General features: G+C 35.1%; 1 non-coding gene across 1 annotated transcript; it reads right to left on the bottom strand.

The window, feature by feature from the left end:
• Window positions 1-17,514: 17,514 nt before the first annotated feature.
• Window positions 17,515-17,620, bottom strand: LOC140853877 (small nucleolar RNA R71). The gene has a single exon (XR_012137020.1). It is a non-coding gene; the product is annotated as a small nucleolar RNA R71 (small nucleolar RNA).
• Between the last annotated feature and the right edge of the window lie 925 nt (window positions 17,621-18,545).

Below are 18,545 nucleotides of genomic sequence, written 5' to 3' on the forward strand. Positions count from 1 at the left end.
CAACAGTAATATGGGCTTGAAGAATTTGATATGGGTGGCGTCAAAAATAATGAAGAGTCCTTGGTTATTTGGACTCTATCTCTTAATCAAATTAGAAATCATCTATTCCTTATTTAAACACCACCTTGGGATATTGGTAGTGAGGAGAGAGATCAGTTTGGGATGGCAAAAATCAGGCTCTTGTGCATGGAGAAAAAGAAGGGGAGAAAGGCACGATGAAAGGTCCAAGGTGTGAGGTAATTTTTCTCCATATCTCTTCTTTCTTGCAACAACCAATTGTTGGTTGTTTGGACATCACCTTCTCTCCCTTTTGTCCTTATTTAGATATAGATGTCTCATCTTTCTTTTGTTCAAAAGTTGGACAAAATTTTTACATCTCTATTGTAAAGATTTGGTGCATGAATTTTAGGAAGAAAAGAGAAGAAATAATTCTTCTCATGATCTCTAGCATAGAGATCAAGATCTTTCTACATCTTTTTATTCTTTAAGAGTGTCTTAGGAGAAAAGAAGATTTTCAACAATCAAGATGCGATCTCTGCAAGAGAGCTAGCACCTCGATGAGATTAAAAGACTTTTGATCAGATCAGAGACTCGTGTGGATATCTATAGAGGTTGAAGCTTGTGCGGCTAAAAGGGACATTCGGAAGACATCCACGATCATCGTTTCGCATTGAAGATTGATCCATATCTAGGTATATTTTTATTTATTCTTTTTTATTTGATTTTTGTATCTAAATCTTATCTTATATATGATGATTCTATTTATGGTTTGAAGATTTGATCTTATGCATGCTTAGATTAAATTAGATTTAATCTGAAAAAAATATTAAAATTTGCTGTATATTTATTTTGTAAAATCATGCATGCATGAAATTATAAAACTCCAATAATTATATGCATTTAGATCTATAATTTAATTTAGATTAGATCTGATATATGATATTTAGATATAAAATTAGTTATAGATCTGATCGCACAAATTGATATAAGGTTATCCTGCTGTAAGGTTTATCCCTTACAGTGCAAAGATTGTCCTAGTTTGTGTTGATCTTTATAAAATTTGATTTTAATTTGAAGTATATAAAATTAATTTATGATAATTATTATCTAATTTTGATATGATCAAAATATAATAATCAGATCTGAAATAATTTAGATTAGATCTAAATTATTTAGATTAGATGATCTGAGTAGTGAAGTAATTGGATCAGATTTGTCATCAAGCCGTCTGGTCATAGGAGGTAATAGAGATTAGATCTCTTTTTTTTTCATTCAATTAGGCCCTCTTATGATGTGTAGGGGTGCCATTGTAAGTATATCCCATAAAGATGAATGCAAAAAAAAAAATTTATTTTTCTCAAAATCTTAAGATTATGTATATAATACATTGTATGAAAAGTAGCTGCATCTAATCTTTGTAAATAAAATCTAGAATCATGAACATATTTAGAATAATTTTAAAATAATTTATGATTAATTTTATTGCTATTTATGTAAAATTATTTTGATATGAAATTAATATAATTATTGTAGTTCGCCTCTTGAGTCGACTCAGTATTATTTGGGTCGACTCAGGACCCTGGTTTCTCAACTCAATTTCTATTGAGCTGACTCATTGGTATAGGCTAAAAATTATGATTAATAATTTATTATCAATGAGTCAACTAAGTCTTGAAACTTAGTCGACCCATTGTGATGAGTAGGCTCAATCTAGAGGTGAGCTGATTCAAGTTTCAGACTAAATGATTGTGCATAAAATTAATTATAAAAATATTTTATAAAATTTAAAACTATTTTCAAATACCAAACTTCTATCCATGGCTTCAAACTTAATTAAGAATTAAGTTGAACCTATTAGATTTAGAATTATGAATTAAAGATCTAATGTCATTCGCATAAAATATGGGTGATGGGTTTATGGGTTAGCTTGATCTGGTCCTCCTAATTGGATTAAACCTGGGGTTAGAATCAAAGATCAAATAGACTAAGAAGAAAAATTAGATTAAATCAGAATTTCTTGAGAGCCAATACAATAGTTGTAGTTGGTCGAGTCTATATCTTTGATTAGATCCAAATGGACTTTGATCTTGAGCTCTGCGATCGAACCCAAATCTATAAGTAGATCCAATTGAAACTGATTAACCAGTTGGTGTCTCAGGTAAGTTTGACAGTCTTGATCGGTGGTCATTAATTGGGAGCTACTTGCATAGATTGAGTCTATGATGAGTTAATGGCATATCCGTTCCACCGATCTTACTTACCTAGCTAACATGGTGAATCAAGTTTTGATCAGATCGCTTAATGATTAGGGTTGACCCTTGCTTACTAAAAAATCAATTTGACTAATTTAGGTACCCCTAGTTCAACTTGTCTTTATCCTCGACATGACTTGATGAAGTCAGTGGGAGGATTGATGATTTGTCAGTTGGACCAGCTTATTTCTAGTCTATCCTGATCTGACTTAGTGAAGTCAATGGAAAGATTGAGATTAGTTGGTCTATGTATTTAATTTTAATAAATTATGTTAACCAAATCTTCTAAATTATTAGGTTCATAAAATGAGTTAGTTATCATGATAGCTAGATCATAGTCTCCCATTAAGGTGAATGATAATGGATTGATTATTTTTGATTGACATTGCAGGCGTCATCTGTTTGGTATTTCTCTGAATGATGGAATTATTATTCATCATATGATGACTCATTGTACTATCTAATGAATGATTGGGTTGGTCGAACCATACTTGGGCCTGATTATTCATTAGTTAGAATCATTGAGTAGATTCATGTTAATAGTTGGATCTAATCAGGACTTTCAGTAGAGGCCCATCGCCTACTAAAATAAAATTTGAGATAAAATTAATTACTAAAAATTATTTAAAAAAATAATTGGTTGAGAATCTATCCATTGATGCATATGGATTGGTCGAGCCATACTCAGGCCTATATGTAGTTTGTGTGGATTCTAGTACCCGCTAAGGAGTTAAGGTAATTCTTCAAATTGGAGGTAGAGGCTATCAATTCGTATAAAATAGTGAGAGAATCTTTACACTAAAGTCTATATCTTTAAGCTTGATTAATTTATATACTAATTAGATCTGTGTTTTTCTTTCTTTTTAGAAATGGCTAGTAATTTGTCGCTCCACTCACTGTTTGATAGTGATGAGCTTATTGGATCCAACTTCGATAGCCAGTATCGAAAGTTGAATAATGGTCTTGAGCTCAATCTAGCTAAAAAGTTTAGAGCTGAATCGAATCAAGTAGACTATGACCCAAATAAACTAAAGAGAAATGAGCAATTAGTTGCTGATCAAGGTGTTTATATAATAACACCTTATAATTTCTCTATATGTGACACTACTACCTCGGTATTAAATACTGAAAGTCCAGTTCACACATGCAATTCATTGTAAGGACTTCAAGTTAGTAGAAAATTTAAGAATGACGAGAAATTCTTAAATGTGGGTGATGGAAGTGAAGCTCCAATCCAGATTTTAGGAGTTGTCGAGCTTATTTTTAAGTCTAATAGTATCATTTTAAGTAATTGTCACTATTGTCCATCTTTCTTGATGAATATAATCTCTATTGATCTTTTGGACAAAGATGGTTATAATTTATCAATAAGGAATGATTATTGTGATATCATTATGAATGATATTATAATAATGCAAGGATAATTAAGAAATGGCATCTATATATTGTTACAGCCTATGAGTGTAATGTACACTCTAAATAAACATCCAAAATTAGATAATGTCACTGATGCCTACCTTTAGCATTGCAGGCTTGGTCATATTAACAAAAGTAGGATAAACATGTTAGCATAAGAGGGTATCCTCAATATCAATGATTATAAATTATTGCCGACCTGTGAGTCTTGTCTTCTTGAAAAGATGACTAAGTCACTTTTTACTGAAAAAAGTGAACGAGCCAGTGAAGTTCTAGGTCTAATACATAGTGATGTTTGTAGACCTATGAACATTAGTGCCAGAGGAGAGTATAGCTATTTCATTACATTCACAGATGACCTATCTAGGTATGGGTATGTCTACTTGATGAACACAAGTCTGAATTATTTGAAATGTTCAAACAATTTCGTAATGAAATAGAGAAACAAACTGAAAAATATATTAAGACTTTTCAATCTGACCGAGGGGGTGAATACCTTTTAAGTGAATTTTTGATAGATCTTAGAGAGAATGGGATTCTCTCACAATGGACTCCTCCAAAGACACCACAACATAATGGTGTCTCAGAAAGAAAGAATTAAATCTTGTTGGATATGGTTCGGTCTATGATAGGGTTTGCAAGTCTGCCAATCTCTTTTTAGAGATATGCACTTGAGACAGCCTGTTTTGTGCTCAATAATATTTTAAGCAAGTCAGTTAGTAAAACATCATATGAGATATGATCAGGATGTAGGCCGAACCTCACTTACCTTAAGGTCTGGGGGTGTCCGACTTATGTCAAATGATTACAAATCGATAAGCTCAGACCTAGGTCCAATAAGTATAATTTTGTAGGGTACCCCAAGGAAATGAGGAGATACTACTTTTACCTCCCTACTGCGCAAAAGGTCTTTATCAGCAGTAAGACATACTTTTTGGAAAAAGAGTTTCTTAATGAAGGAACAAATGCCTCTAAAGTCGAGCTGGACGAAGTTCGACAGGTAGAAGAATCGACAATAGTAACTGAATCTGAACCAGATTTGATAAGATCAAATTCGGAGCCTGATATACAAATATCCTTAAAGTGATCCGATAGAGTACCGCATCAATCAGATAATATCTAAGTTTCTTGGTCCAAGATAGAGATCCTGTTGAGCTTGATGAGAATAATGAGGATCTAGTCACCTATATGGATGCAATGCAGAGGTCCGACTCTGAGAAATGACTTGAAGCCATGAAATCCGAAATGAAGTCCATGAAGATCAACAATGTGTGGACATTGATTGATCCACCTGAAGGGATAAAACCCATAAGGTGAAAGTGGATCTTCAAAAGGAAAAGGGGCGCAGATGGAAAGGTTGAGACCTATAAAGCCCGTCTGGTTGCCAAGAGGTATCATCAATATTATGGTATTGACTATGACAAGATATTCTCTCCTGAGGCAATGCTCAAGTCCATTCGGATCATACTTGCGATAGCGGTATACTTGGACTATGAAGTCTGACAAATAGATGTGAAGATAGCTTTTCTAAATGGATAGCTGAATGAAGAGGTGTATATGATGCAACCTGAAGGGTTTACATCTATAGATGAGTCTAAAGTGTGTAAGCTTCAAAGATCCATTTATGGATTGAAGCAAGCATCTCAGAGTTGGAACATACGTTTTGATAAGGTGATCAGAACGTATGGTTTCATTAAGAATAGAGAGGAACCCTGTATATATAAGTGGGCTAATGGTTTAGTAATTGTATTTCTTATTTTGTATATAGACGATATTCTCTTAATCAGGAATGATGTCTCTATATTATAGAGAATAAAAGTGTGGCTATCGTCATAATTCTTCATAAAAAATTTGGAAGAAGCAGCCTATATCATAGGGATGAAGATCTATAGAGATAGATCTAAGAGGCTGCTCAGACTCTCCCAATCAACGTACATAGATACCATGCTGAAACAATTCAGCATGAAGAATTTCAAGAAAGGCTACCTTCCGATAGACCATGGAATTTTTCTCTCGAAGAAGGATTGTCCGACAATCCCTCAAGAGAGAGCGTATGAGTAGAATTCCATATGCCTCGACAGTGGGTTCTATAATGTATGCCATGACATGTACAAAATCGGATGTGGCATACTTACTAGGAGTAGTGAGCAGATACCAATCAGATCCGAATGAGAACTATTGGAAGATTGCAAAAACCATCCTTAAGTATTTGATAAATACTAAGGATCAGTAGCTCGTTTATGGAGAATCTGACTTAAAACTCATGGGATACACTGATTTCAATTTTCAATCAGATCGTGATGATAGCAAAAATATGTCGGAATACATCTTTATCTTAAATGGTGGAGCTGTATGCTGAAAAAGTTTCAAACAGCACACCGTAGCTGATTCTGTTTGCGAGGCAGAGTACATCACGACATCCGATACTGCAAAGGAAGCTGTATGGTTAAAAAAGTTCATCACTGAGCTTGGAGTGGCACCCTCCATCGACGGTCTAATTTTGCTTTATTGTGATAGTATTGGAGCCATAGCTCAGGCAAAGGAGCCGAAGGTACATCAGCGGACAAAGTAGATTCTATGTCGCTACCACTTTATCCGAGAGATTATGAATCGAGGTGACGTCGATCTTCAAAAGATCGATAGAAAGCATATCCTGGCTAACCCATTAACTAAAGCCCTTATGGTAAAGGAGTTCGAAGATCACAAAATGAAGATGGGTATACGATACTGTACTGATTGGTTTTAGTGTAAGTGGGAGTTATTGACAAATGTGTCCCAAAGCCAATCGTCAGCCTGTTGACGGTTGTGCTTTTTGATGTAATTATATATAAATTAATTAATAAAATATTTATTTGATAATTTTCATCATAAGCTTATACATCTTCTATATCAAACTTCTGTGTTATGATGAAAGTCCTTAAAACTATTTTAAATGATAAAAGAAGAATTATCGTTTAGTCCTTAAATGAGTTCGCGACCAAATAATATGCTATTACTAGGACGATAGACATATCAAGTGTAGATCGTTGTGTGACATATAGATTGGTTGGTCTCTTAACCAAGAACTGTGGAGACACTAGTATGGCATGTAGGTAAAATATAGGAGTATATTTCACTGAATGTGACCAATGTTGGAGCACACTGCTGTCAAGAGTCACTCCAAAAAGATATGGGTACAAGTATCCCTCCGATCTGAGATCATCACAGTGACTTGCAAGCAACTCACTATGCTTTGGTGTCGGACTACTTGAATTCCTAATTCAGGATCGGAAGATTTCTGGGCACAGTCAAGTACTTGTGAAGTCGATGCGTGAGTCAAGATGGAATTGACCACTTCAAGAGATTGGAGAGAATGCTTTGTGTTTCAATTTAGTAAGACCTTGACCAGGGCAATCTTTGTGAGGAGTCACAGGATTTATCAGGTTAAGACACATAATGGATGTACTGTTAAGAGTTGATAGTTTAAACTCTAAGTCATCTTGGCATCAAGGGTCAAAGAGATGAATTATATGGTAACTATATCCAAATAGATTCTTGAGTGTTGTTTTGCATACATTCGACCTATCCAGATGTCGGGTACCATTACTAGATGATTACTTCGATTGGTACAAGAATCAATTCCTGTGCTACTAGCTTAGGTTCAAATCTATGGGGTCACATACATTAGAAGTTTTTCTCTGATCACATGGCTAATCTGAAGAGTCCCAGTAGATGGAGACTCTGGTGGAGAGTCCCACTGGATAGAGACTCTAGAGAAGAGTCCCACTAGACTTAGATTCTATCATTAATAGAAGATTAATTAGTGATTAGATCACTAATTAGCCCAATTTGATTGAGCATTAAAGTCTAGATTAAGTTTAATTGAATTGGATTCAATCAGGTCAAGTCTGATTAGGTTATGAGATGACCTAATCGGTAAGGAAGAAATGATCCTGATTTGATCAGATCTATAGCTCAATTAATTTATTGATTTGATCAAATTTAATTAAAATTATAAGAGCTTAATTAGATTAGGTTCATCATATTTTATTTGGGTCTAATTGGATTGGGTTTGAAAGAAATCTAATTGGTTAAACTCTAGAGTCCCAAATGAGTGGGATTCTCTCCCTTGCGCCATCCAAATTATCTCATACCTTTTCTCACCACATAAAATTAGTTTGTGTGTGAGAAATTAAAAAATAATTTTTATTTCATTGCTCATTAAGGATAGGAATTGGTTGGTTTTGATTTGAATTCAAATTGGTTTGAATTTCAACTTAAAATCTTATCCATATCCTTCCACACGTTGGCAGCTTTTGAAGGTGCTCATTGTGTATGAGAAAAAGAAGTCTTTCCAATTGATTTTTATGTCTAATTTTTTTTGATAGGTCCTTCTTTAAGTTAGATAAGGGTAAGAAAAAGTTAGAGTTAAATTAAAATTCAAAATGGTTTGAATTGCAACAAACTCCAGCCCTTATCCTGTCTTATCTGGTTTGTGCGATAATCATAAAAAGACCATATTTTTGTGTGCCAAACCAAGAGAGCATTTTACTATGAGATATAAAAGAGAAAGTGGGGTGAAAATCTTTCTTTGGGATATGAGCTTTGGATGGGTTTCATTCTTTCTTGGCATGAACAAAAGAGGAGACCGTTCTCCTCTTGGATGAGAGACCTAGAACTATTCTAGGTTTTTGGGTGAGGAAAAAACCAAAGAGAAGAAAATCTTCATATGATTTTTCTCTATCATCCAGCATCTTCCTCTGATTCATCTTCGATATCAAAAAGGTTCGAGGCAATTAAAGAAAGAGATTAAGTTAGATCTGCGATCAAAAGCCGACTGCGCGAGCTAGCACTCCCGTAGAGGGCTGATCGGTTCGAGGGGCTTCGTGTAGACCATCCGTAGAGGCCGGATGCTTGTGCGGCTGTAAGCGACCAGAGAGAACTTTTAGATCTATGTTCTCGATTGTGCAGTTCGACTACCCATGCTTAGATATTGGGTTCAAAATCCTAGAAGTGGTAGATTAGATCTATTACTAAATACTATTTTTGGTTCACACACTTGTCATTTTAGATTCAGATTTTTATACATATAAATTTATATCATTAATCCATTTGTAAGAGTTTTAAGATCAAATTTTATGCATATATTTATAGATTAAATAGTTTAATCTAATATTCTTTCGCTAAAAAAAATTTTGAAATGCATACATGAAACCCCTGTGCATCCCAACATATGTAACCAGTAGTATTGATTTTATATGATAAATGACTACATATTTTTACACAATAATATAATCACTTCATTTTAGACAGATGAAAGACTTGACTAACTGGTGCTAGCAATCTAGTGCCACACATGGTTATATACTATAGAGATCAACTTGACAAGCAGCACGATAATCAGATGGTGTGGGTGCCTTACACACCAGAGATATTGGCCGTATTGCCCAAAATATGTCGATCAGATCAGCATGTATGGAGGATATGCACACCTCTTATTTACTTCAACATTATGGAGATCTTTATCCGAAGTGTGTGATGCGACAGTTTGGCATGCATCAGGATGTCCCCCCACCATGTGACACTTGTGACGCTCTTCACAGTTTGGATCGATGAGAACGGCATCACCATGATTGGGTTCAAGAGCATCGAGAGTATATTGATGCATGGGAGTGGTGGGAGGATTTGATTGTGGCTGGTCCACCCATGCTCTCCATAATGGATTATTATGATCCATATCTACAGTGATACAAGAGCATCACTAGGTGATTCATCTTGCCATTGAAGCATGAGTAGCCCGAGATGAGGTTCCATCCTTCGGACAGCATGATGGACATTGTAGTAAGTACATTTTGCTTTAATCTCATTTTGTTATGTTGTTATTGGTATACATATAAAAAATATTTATTTTTCTTTTCATACTGATAGTTTCAGAGGATCACATCATTATACCATACGACAAAGAGCGACTTTCATTCGATCATTGTTAGGTGCAAGGATCGAGCACTTACTGATGTTATGGATAGTCTTATCGATATTATGCAAGTTATCTTAGAGAATAGACAACTTCTGACTGTGCCATCAATAGATGATTCGAGTACCTCTTCATATGTCCAACACACCTCATATCCTGACTTCTCGAAGATCGACCTCCCCATAGATGATGCATCTATATCACTGAAGATGAGCAAGCTAGGAGACACATTGTATTGATTTGATGAGTAGCATGTTGATCAGCAGGGGAGGGCCAGAGGCAGGGGTCGACTGAGAGTTTTTTGAAATAGACACCAGGCACATATTGTAGGCCAAGCACACCATCACCTCCCACCCCATTTGTCAATACCGTGCTTGAGCCATCACGCCAACAGCCAGAAATGACACGCATTTATGAGAAGCAGATGTGGAGGAGGCCCCAGTATCTTGATATATACACCTCTCAATAGTTGTGATACTTGTACATTTTTTTTCTTGCTAAAAAATTTTATAATCATCAACTATTGGGTTTACATTATTTTAAAATTAATATTATAATTTTTTTTAATCTAAAAGCATATGTTTCAATTTTTGTTAATTGTATAAAAAATTAGTTATTGATCTTGACACAGATTATATGGTTGGAGTTTGGAATTATCCATTATTTCTATGATATCCTGTCATGTTAATTATAAATAAAATTAAAAAAATTTGAATTTATATCTTCTAAAAGTATATTTAATATAATAATATAATATAATACTATATAATAATATATTATATAATATAATATAGTATAGTATAGTATAATATAATATAATATAATATAATATAATATATATATAATAATATAATATAATATATTATATATTGATATTTGTAATATTTTACACTATATTATGATATATAATATATAATATATATAATATATAATAATATAATATTATATTTTGATATTTATAATATATATAATATGTATAATATTTTACATATATTATATTATATAATATATAATAATATCATATGATATATATTACATAAAATATAATAATGCTATATGGTATATAATATATAATATTATATAATATAATAATGCATAATAATATAATATCATATATTATATATTGATATTTATAATATTTTACACTATATTATGATATATAATAATATTATATAATATATTATATATTATATTAACATAAAATATTAATATAATAATATAATAATATAATATATAATATTATAATATATAATTTGCTTATACAGTCATCCTATGTTAGGGGGACTTATAGAGTCACCCTACCATAGGACGACTCATACTGTGCATCCATCCTGATAGTAAGGCTGTAGTAAGGGTGCTGAGTCAGCATACAAAGTTGTCCTATAATAAAACAATTTTATTCTGAATAGTAGTTTCATAAATACTTTTGAAAGAGTATTATTTTGATATTTTTTTTTTAAATAAATATTAAATCAATAAAATTTTCATTTTTCTACTATTTGACCAACACTGTTTCAACTCCATAGGATAAGTACCTGAAGAAGAATATGTATATAGCTTGGGACTTAGAAGATAAACACAACCAGTAGGTGCAAAATAATAGACAAATGCAAGAACTGAACTCAGGGCTGAAGCAACTTAAACTAGCATATAACATACCACCAAAAGAAAAAGGAAAAACTAGCATCTAACCTGCAAGGTGCAGTTTTCCCTTTTTTTATCAATTATTTTTGAGCGCAATATAGAATAGATAATAAAAATAGAATATAATATAATAAATATGAGAGGTTAATTTTTTAAAAATAAATTTTTGATATTGATATTATGATATAATATCACTATCCAAAAATTTAATAAGATATATACATCTATTAAACTATTAAAATAATATATTATAATAAAATAATAAGATCATGATCCAACTTGCTATAATAAGAAATAAAAAATATTGCACATACAAAATATTTAAATGCAATTCATTGAGATCAATAGTGGTTGTATTTTCACTTTTAAGTAAGAACATAATAATAAAATTACAATAGAAATTAATAAAATATTAATGTAACCTAATAATCCATTGGAATATGGGTAGTATATAATGTTGATGAAAAGTGTTTCCATTAATATCATATATAATAAGTAGGTAGGTTATTAATAACATCATTGTTGCCACCGGGAAGATGACCTGGCTCAAGCTGCTGAGCTGGAGCCAGGGAGAAGGGATGAAGTGCTCTCCAAAAAGTTGGTCGGACCTTTGAGAAACGTGTGAATCAGGCTTTGATCCTCAAGTGATCCCATAAATTGGGCCTTGTAAAACCACCGAAGACAGGAAAAGTCCTCACATCAGGGTGGGGATTTTTGATGGTGGACCTTTTGATGCCTAAGTCAGTCTCCTACGGAAGTAAACAGAAGAAGTCTGAGCTTTCAAGATGAGTTTAATGATATACGGAGTCCAGTATGAGGTGGAAAAGATTGCAGATAGATAGATGAAAAGTGGAGGTCCGATGAACTCCGGATGGTAAGTGGGATGTACTGATGCCAGGATGAGCTCAGAGTTTATGGAAGAGATGAATCCAGTATGTGTGGAGTCCATCTCTGGGAGATGACATGCAAAGCAAGTATTCACTTATCTGGAGGATCTTGATGAATTTGAAATTTATAGATGAATGTGGGTACCTGTCAACTAGAGGATGCAAACCAATCTTCCCCCTAGGGGCCGTGAAGGCATGCCTAGGTTGTTAGGAAATAATGGCTTGCACATCTTGAGTTGGTTGAGGGTGTGTAATAGAGGAGCAGAGTTGGCAGTTTATTGTCTAGTGGATGGAAGACTCCATAATTCATTTAGCACGGTCTAGGAACCCATGTGGCAATGGCTTGTTTGCTATTCTGATACCTCTTAATAGGGACACACAGAGGGCCATCATTGGGGTGGCATCATCATGGTGGATGGAGTATTCTAGATGTATCAGTTGCCACCACTCTCGAGGTCGATGCATCCTTTGGATCGAGTGAAGGGAGTAGAGAGTGCTCTTTAGGCCCACTGTGGCATTGATGGCTAAAGCTTCAAATGAGACTTTCAACTTCCCCAAGGCTAACAAGGGTAGGATCTTTCGAGTGATGCTATGCTGGATCAGGCCTCGAGTGTCTTGCCATGTGAAGTGAGGAGTTTTGATATCTCTCACCATCTGGGAAGTTGATTGGATACATACATTTATGGTGCACATATGCTCGTCCCTTCTTTGATCTTTCAAGGGAAGATCATCATAGTGTGTGGATTATTCGACATGGAAGTTGCTTCTGCGGCATTAATCCATGTGATGCTTTGGCATCCAATGGGGTGCTGACATGCGGGTGTTGATTGAACCATCCATTTGAGTTGTTGTCTTTGGACTGTGCCATAAGAGGCATCGAAGGGGCAGATGCCATATGCTTGATTCTAGTTTGTAGAGTTGGAGTGGAAGAAAGAAATGCACTGCAATTGTTGTCTTCTTCTCATTCCTATGTCATTGGTGGGTTGGCTTCTCCTTTTACCTTCTTACTTCCTATTCTTGTTTGTTTCCATGGCTTCTCCCCAAGAAAGACCAATGGACTAGGGATATGCAAACTCAAAATCACCAGCTTGCTCTTTTGGGGGTTCTGTTGCAAAGGCACTTGGGGTTCCTCAAGCTCTGAATATGGTTAGGTCCATTCTAGAGGGTGAAGATCTTGATCAAATCCAAAGAGAATACGAGATTCCAGAGGGCATAGCTCTTGAAATGCCCAACCTTTCTGGAAGGGTTATCTCTCCCCAGGAAGGTAGGATGGCCTTGTATGAGGAGGCTTTTAGGGCTACCCTTAGGCTTATGATTCTCAAGATTCTTGCAGAACTACTAAGATAGTATTAGCTTTGTCTCACCTAATGTATCTCCAATGCCTGATGGACGATAATTGGATTCTTCTACTTTCTTCTGCACCAGAGTGTACCACTCTAGAAAAAGTTATTTCAAGCACCCTTCCAAGTGAAGACTCACCCTCAAAGTAGAAGCTATTGGTATACTTCTCATTGGAATAGTGTGATCAACTTTCCTTCTGGGCCCTCTTCTATTCATGAGTGAAAAAGTCAATTTTTCTTCACATCTTCTTTGACTCCATGGACATTCTCGATTGTACGGGGGTCGCCTATGAAATCAGTGTTGCTTGAGCTTTTGGAGATATCTGAAGTGGGGGAGGTGATGGTGAAGAGCGTAAAGCGGCTTAAAGGTGCCAAAATTTGATCGCTGTCATAGACGATCAAGAATAAAAACCAACTCAAACTATATAGATAAGGTGAGTCAGAATCATATTCATAGAGATTTAGGATAATTATTTTTTCTTTTGAAGAAGAAATAAAAAAGAATTGATTATGAAAGATCTTAAAAAAATAAAATAGCAAGAATTAAATTATAAGTATAAATTAATTTGTGAAAAAAAATAAGTCAGAGAGATAACTCAGAAATTTCAAATCCACCATGCAAATCATATTTTATTTTATTTTTTTTATGTTATAATATTAATTCTTGTGATTAGGATATTAGTATAGTTTATCTCTAAGAGATACGGACCATATCTGCAGATCACAGCTCATCCGTTTGGAGTATAAACTATCTAAATCTCATAACAAGATATAGGATTTAATCTAGCATACTACGATCTATCTCTCCTAGGCATGTACCGTATTCAGAGATTACGATATATATGTAGAGAGTATAGGTCGTGTAGGCAAGATTAATACCTCAAAAGAATAAAAAAATATGAAATAAAAATATAATTTTATTTTATGAAAATTAAATATAAGAAAAAAAATAAAAACATGTTTACCGGCTTCATCATCTTCTCGAGTTGAAGGGATTTAGCCATGCATCGAGATCTGCAATGCTTCCTCTATATTTTTTCCTAAACAAGAGCTAAAAATAAATATTGAAGATTGCTGCTGCTTTTCTCTGCTACCCACTCCCTCTATTTCTTGATTTCTACTCACTATCTGGATGCCCTTTTCTTTGTTCCCTTAGGTCCCTTTTTATAGAGCCTTGGTGTCTCCGATTCCAAGCCATCCAAGGAGCTTTGATTCTTATCGGATTCTATTTTGATTAGGATTCAGAAACTGATGAAACCAATTGCAGTTGCATCCCAGGCACCCGCTAGCTTGCACATCCCGCATGCAGACCCACTTGAAACCATTGGACCGGACCTGCACCATTGTTTGAAGGAAGCCTGCATGAAGTGCCCCAGAGCGTGCCCGTAAACCCGCCAACCAGCCACTCCGGAACCTGTTTCACCCACTTCATATTTTACTGTAGCTAAGATACAGTTTCTTCATTGTGCACCACATTTTTTTATTGTGGACCTCTTAAGGGTCCATGACCTATGATAAACACTTAATTTAAGTCATTTAAAATAGAAAATTATATTTAATTTATTTTATTTATTAAGAATTTGATGCTTCTTTTTATGTTTTACAGGAAAGGTGATCGTTGATACAAAGAGTCTGATTCGCAGATCAAAAAGACTCAAGTTTGAAGAAAATTAGACTTAAAATAAAATTAAAATAAAAAAAGGACGTATACGGTATTATAAAAAATGAAGATACTATGCAAAGAACCCAAAAAAAATATAGACATCATTTTAAAGAAACAAAAGTTTTTTTTTGTAAATCAGAAAGGAGCATTTCCTAACAGCTAGCACGGCAGTGCGAGCGCGGCAGTGTGCGGGCGCAGGCACGCGGCATGGCGGGTGCGCGAAGAGTTATGCTGGTGGACATAGTGGCAAACAGATAAACAGCAGATGGATCTGAAAATTAAAAGAAAAAAATATAATACTTGAAAATACTTCAAGAGGAAAAATTTATATTTTCTTTATCTACTTGTGATCTTTCCATCTCATCCATCTATCTTTTAGTCCTTAGTATTTTCTTTAGTCCCACATCTGAAAACCATGTAAAACTCCTCCCTCCTAATACCTATAAAAAGGCTCTTGTACTCCCATTTGAGGATCATCCCAGAAATTCTTCTAGAGCCTTGCATAGAGGAAGAGAAAGGGACTACTCCATGAGCAGCTAGGCTAGCAATCTCGGGAGTGGAGAAGAAATTTTGTAATGACACAGAGTGGGTTTATTGTTCTAAACTTTCTTGTATTTCTTTATATGCAATAAAGATTATGCTTTTTATTTAAATCGTCATGAGTTCTTTATTTTCTCTCTTTCATATGCTTTTATTTATGCTTTCCTGTTAGATTAATATTAGGAACAACTTTTATTTTCCGAAGACGCACCGTGATCTATGGGTACGGGGCGTTTCGAGGAAAGAAGAGTTGTTTATCTAGTACTTTTTAGAGACGCACCGTGATCTATGGGTACGGGATATGCCGAGAAAAGATAGATATTTTTTCTAAGATTAATCACATCTATTTAATTAAAAAAAAGAGATACAACTCTACTAGTACAAAATTAATTCAAAACTTCCGAGCTCTTTATTTTCAAATTATATCAATTTTAAGATAATTTATTTTCTAAATCAAAACAATGCTTCTTTCTTTTATTTTGCAATCTCAACTTAGTCCAAGGTCTCTGAGGATATGATCTCGACTCATCCTACCTACGTAGTGAGTAGAGTTATTTTTGGTGCTATCAACGACTACGCATCAAATTTTGGCACCATTGCCGGGGATCTTGGCATGGTTGAATTTAAAAAAAAGAAAAACCACTGACATTTCATAACACTTAACTAAAATAGCGTAATCTCAAATATAAAAATCTCTAATTGGATTGGACACCTTGTTTCTTTGCATTGCATCTCCATAATTAACTTTAAGGGCACAACCCATTAACTAAGATAAGGTGGAGATTTGATCACCCTTCCTTGGCCCACAAATTACTCCCTTGTATTTGCATAACCTAGACCTTAATCTAAAATTAATTAGACATTGACCCCTAAGGATTTCGAGCTCATTAGGACAAGTGACCCTGAGAGTTGAACCAGGCTAGACTTGGTCAGCTAGCTGGTGTCTAGGCAAGTGGTTTGCGGGACGACTGGGCCCGAAGGAAGGTGGTTTTTAATTGGTTCCGTTCGCTGACCTGGCCAATTTATTTGGTGTCTAAGAAAAGCAACGGGGGGACTCCCACCAACCTTACACTTATCTGGCCAGTTGGTTGGTCAAGCTCCGACTTGGAGGGATTGAAGGCTAACTACAGTTAGGAGCTATCTAGAACTAGGGTAACTTTAGGATAGAGAGTCCACTGCGTGCTAACTTGATTGTAATTAAAATCTAATCACAACTAATTCTTCTATTAGTTTTAGGACTTCTTAGGATCTCTTCTTTAGAACTCTTTTCTCTCTTCTCCTCTCCTCTTAATAAAAAAAAATCCTTAACAGACTAGGATAGTCCTACATAGACCTTTTAGTTGCATGTTAGGTCGATGATCACTAAAATCCAACTTGCAACCATTAGACGAAGAATTAGAAAAGACTCTTAGGACTATCCAAGTTAGAAACATGGCTGCACCTGGTGAGGCTAATCCTCCACGCCCATTGAGAGAATATTTCACTCCATCCTCGTATACCTACTCTCCATGCATTCAAGCACCTCCAATAGAAGCTACCCAATATGAGATTAAGTCTAGCATTATTCAAATGTTGCCATCATTCTATGGACTTAGTAACGAGGACCCATACAAACACTTGGATGAATTTCTTGAAATTTGTTCCGTAGTAAAAATCCAAAACTTATCCGATGATGCCCTTAGGTTGAAACTATTTTCTTTCTCACTTAAGGACAAAGCCAAGCATTGGTTAAACTCCTTAGACTCTATAACTATTTCAACTTGGGATTATCTTCAGAGAGAATTTCTCAAGAAATACTTTTCAATTAGAAAAATAAATCAAATTAGAAAAGCTATCACTAGTTTTTCCCAATTGGAGGGTGAACTTTTTCATGAGACATGGAAAAGGTTAAGGGACCTCATTCGTAAATATCCACACCATGCTGTCCCTAAATGACAACTTTGTCAGTATTTTTATGATGGTCTATCGGAGAAACACCGACAAATGGTTGATGCATCATGTGGTGGGACATTCATGCTAAAGAGTGAGGATGAAGCCTGACAGCTCTTTGAAACACTTAGTGAGAATTTTCTACATCAGATGTCTACCACCTCTAGAGAACAACCCATCCTTCAACAAAAAAGAAGTGGAATTTATCAGATTGAAAATGTCATAGATATCCACAGTAAGGTAGATGAACTGTCCCAAAAATTAGACCGTCTTCTAAATACTGGACAATCCCCGATTCCACCTAACCCAATCCAAGAAGTTTGTGCATTGTGTGCAAGTCCGAACCATTTTGTTAGTGCATGCCCAGCCGCACCTCAATTTTTTGAGTTTGTGCACGAGCAGGTTCAGTAAGATCAAGTCCAACAAGCTCACAGACCAGAAAACGATCCATATTCAAATATTTATAACCCCGGCTAGAGAAACCATTCAAATTTTTTCTGGAGACCACAACCAGTGGTTGGCTCTGCCGCACCTTGACCTCAATATCAGGACCCAACTATAGGCATGGACCATACTATCAATTTCAAAATGCTCCTCAACCGTCTACTACTGGTCACAGCTCAGCTTTTGAGAAAAAAGTTTTGAAAGCACTAGAACGATTAGAAGTCAACACTCAGACCCTTAACTCCCACACACAATCCATTGCTAAGATAGAGACCCAAATAGGTCAACTAGTGACTGCATTCAGTAGGAGGAAAGGAGAAAAATTATCTAGCCAACCCGAGAGCAACCCAAGAGGGCAATTTGTGATTGAGAGCTCTAATACCCCAAAAGATTTTTCTGAACATGCCAAATCAATCATGACTCTGAGAAGTGGGAAGGTCATTGAACACACTAGTAAAACCAATGAGACCGACCCTA

This window comes from Elaeis guineensis, chromosome 14 (genome assembly GCF_000442705.2).
Source record: "Elaeis guineensis isolate ETL-2024a chromosome 14, EG11, whole genome shotgun sequence".
Lineage (NCBI taxonomy): Eukaryota > Viridiplantae > Streptophyta > Magnoliopsida > Arecales > Arecaceae > Elaeis > Elaeis guineensis.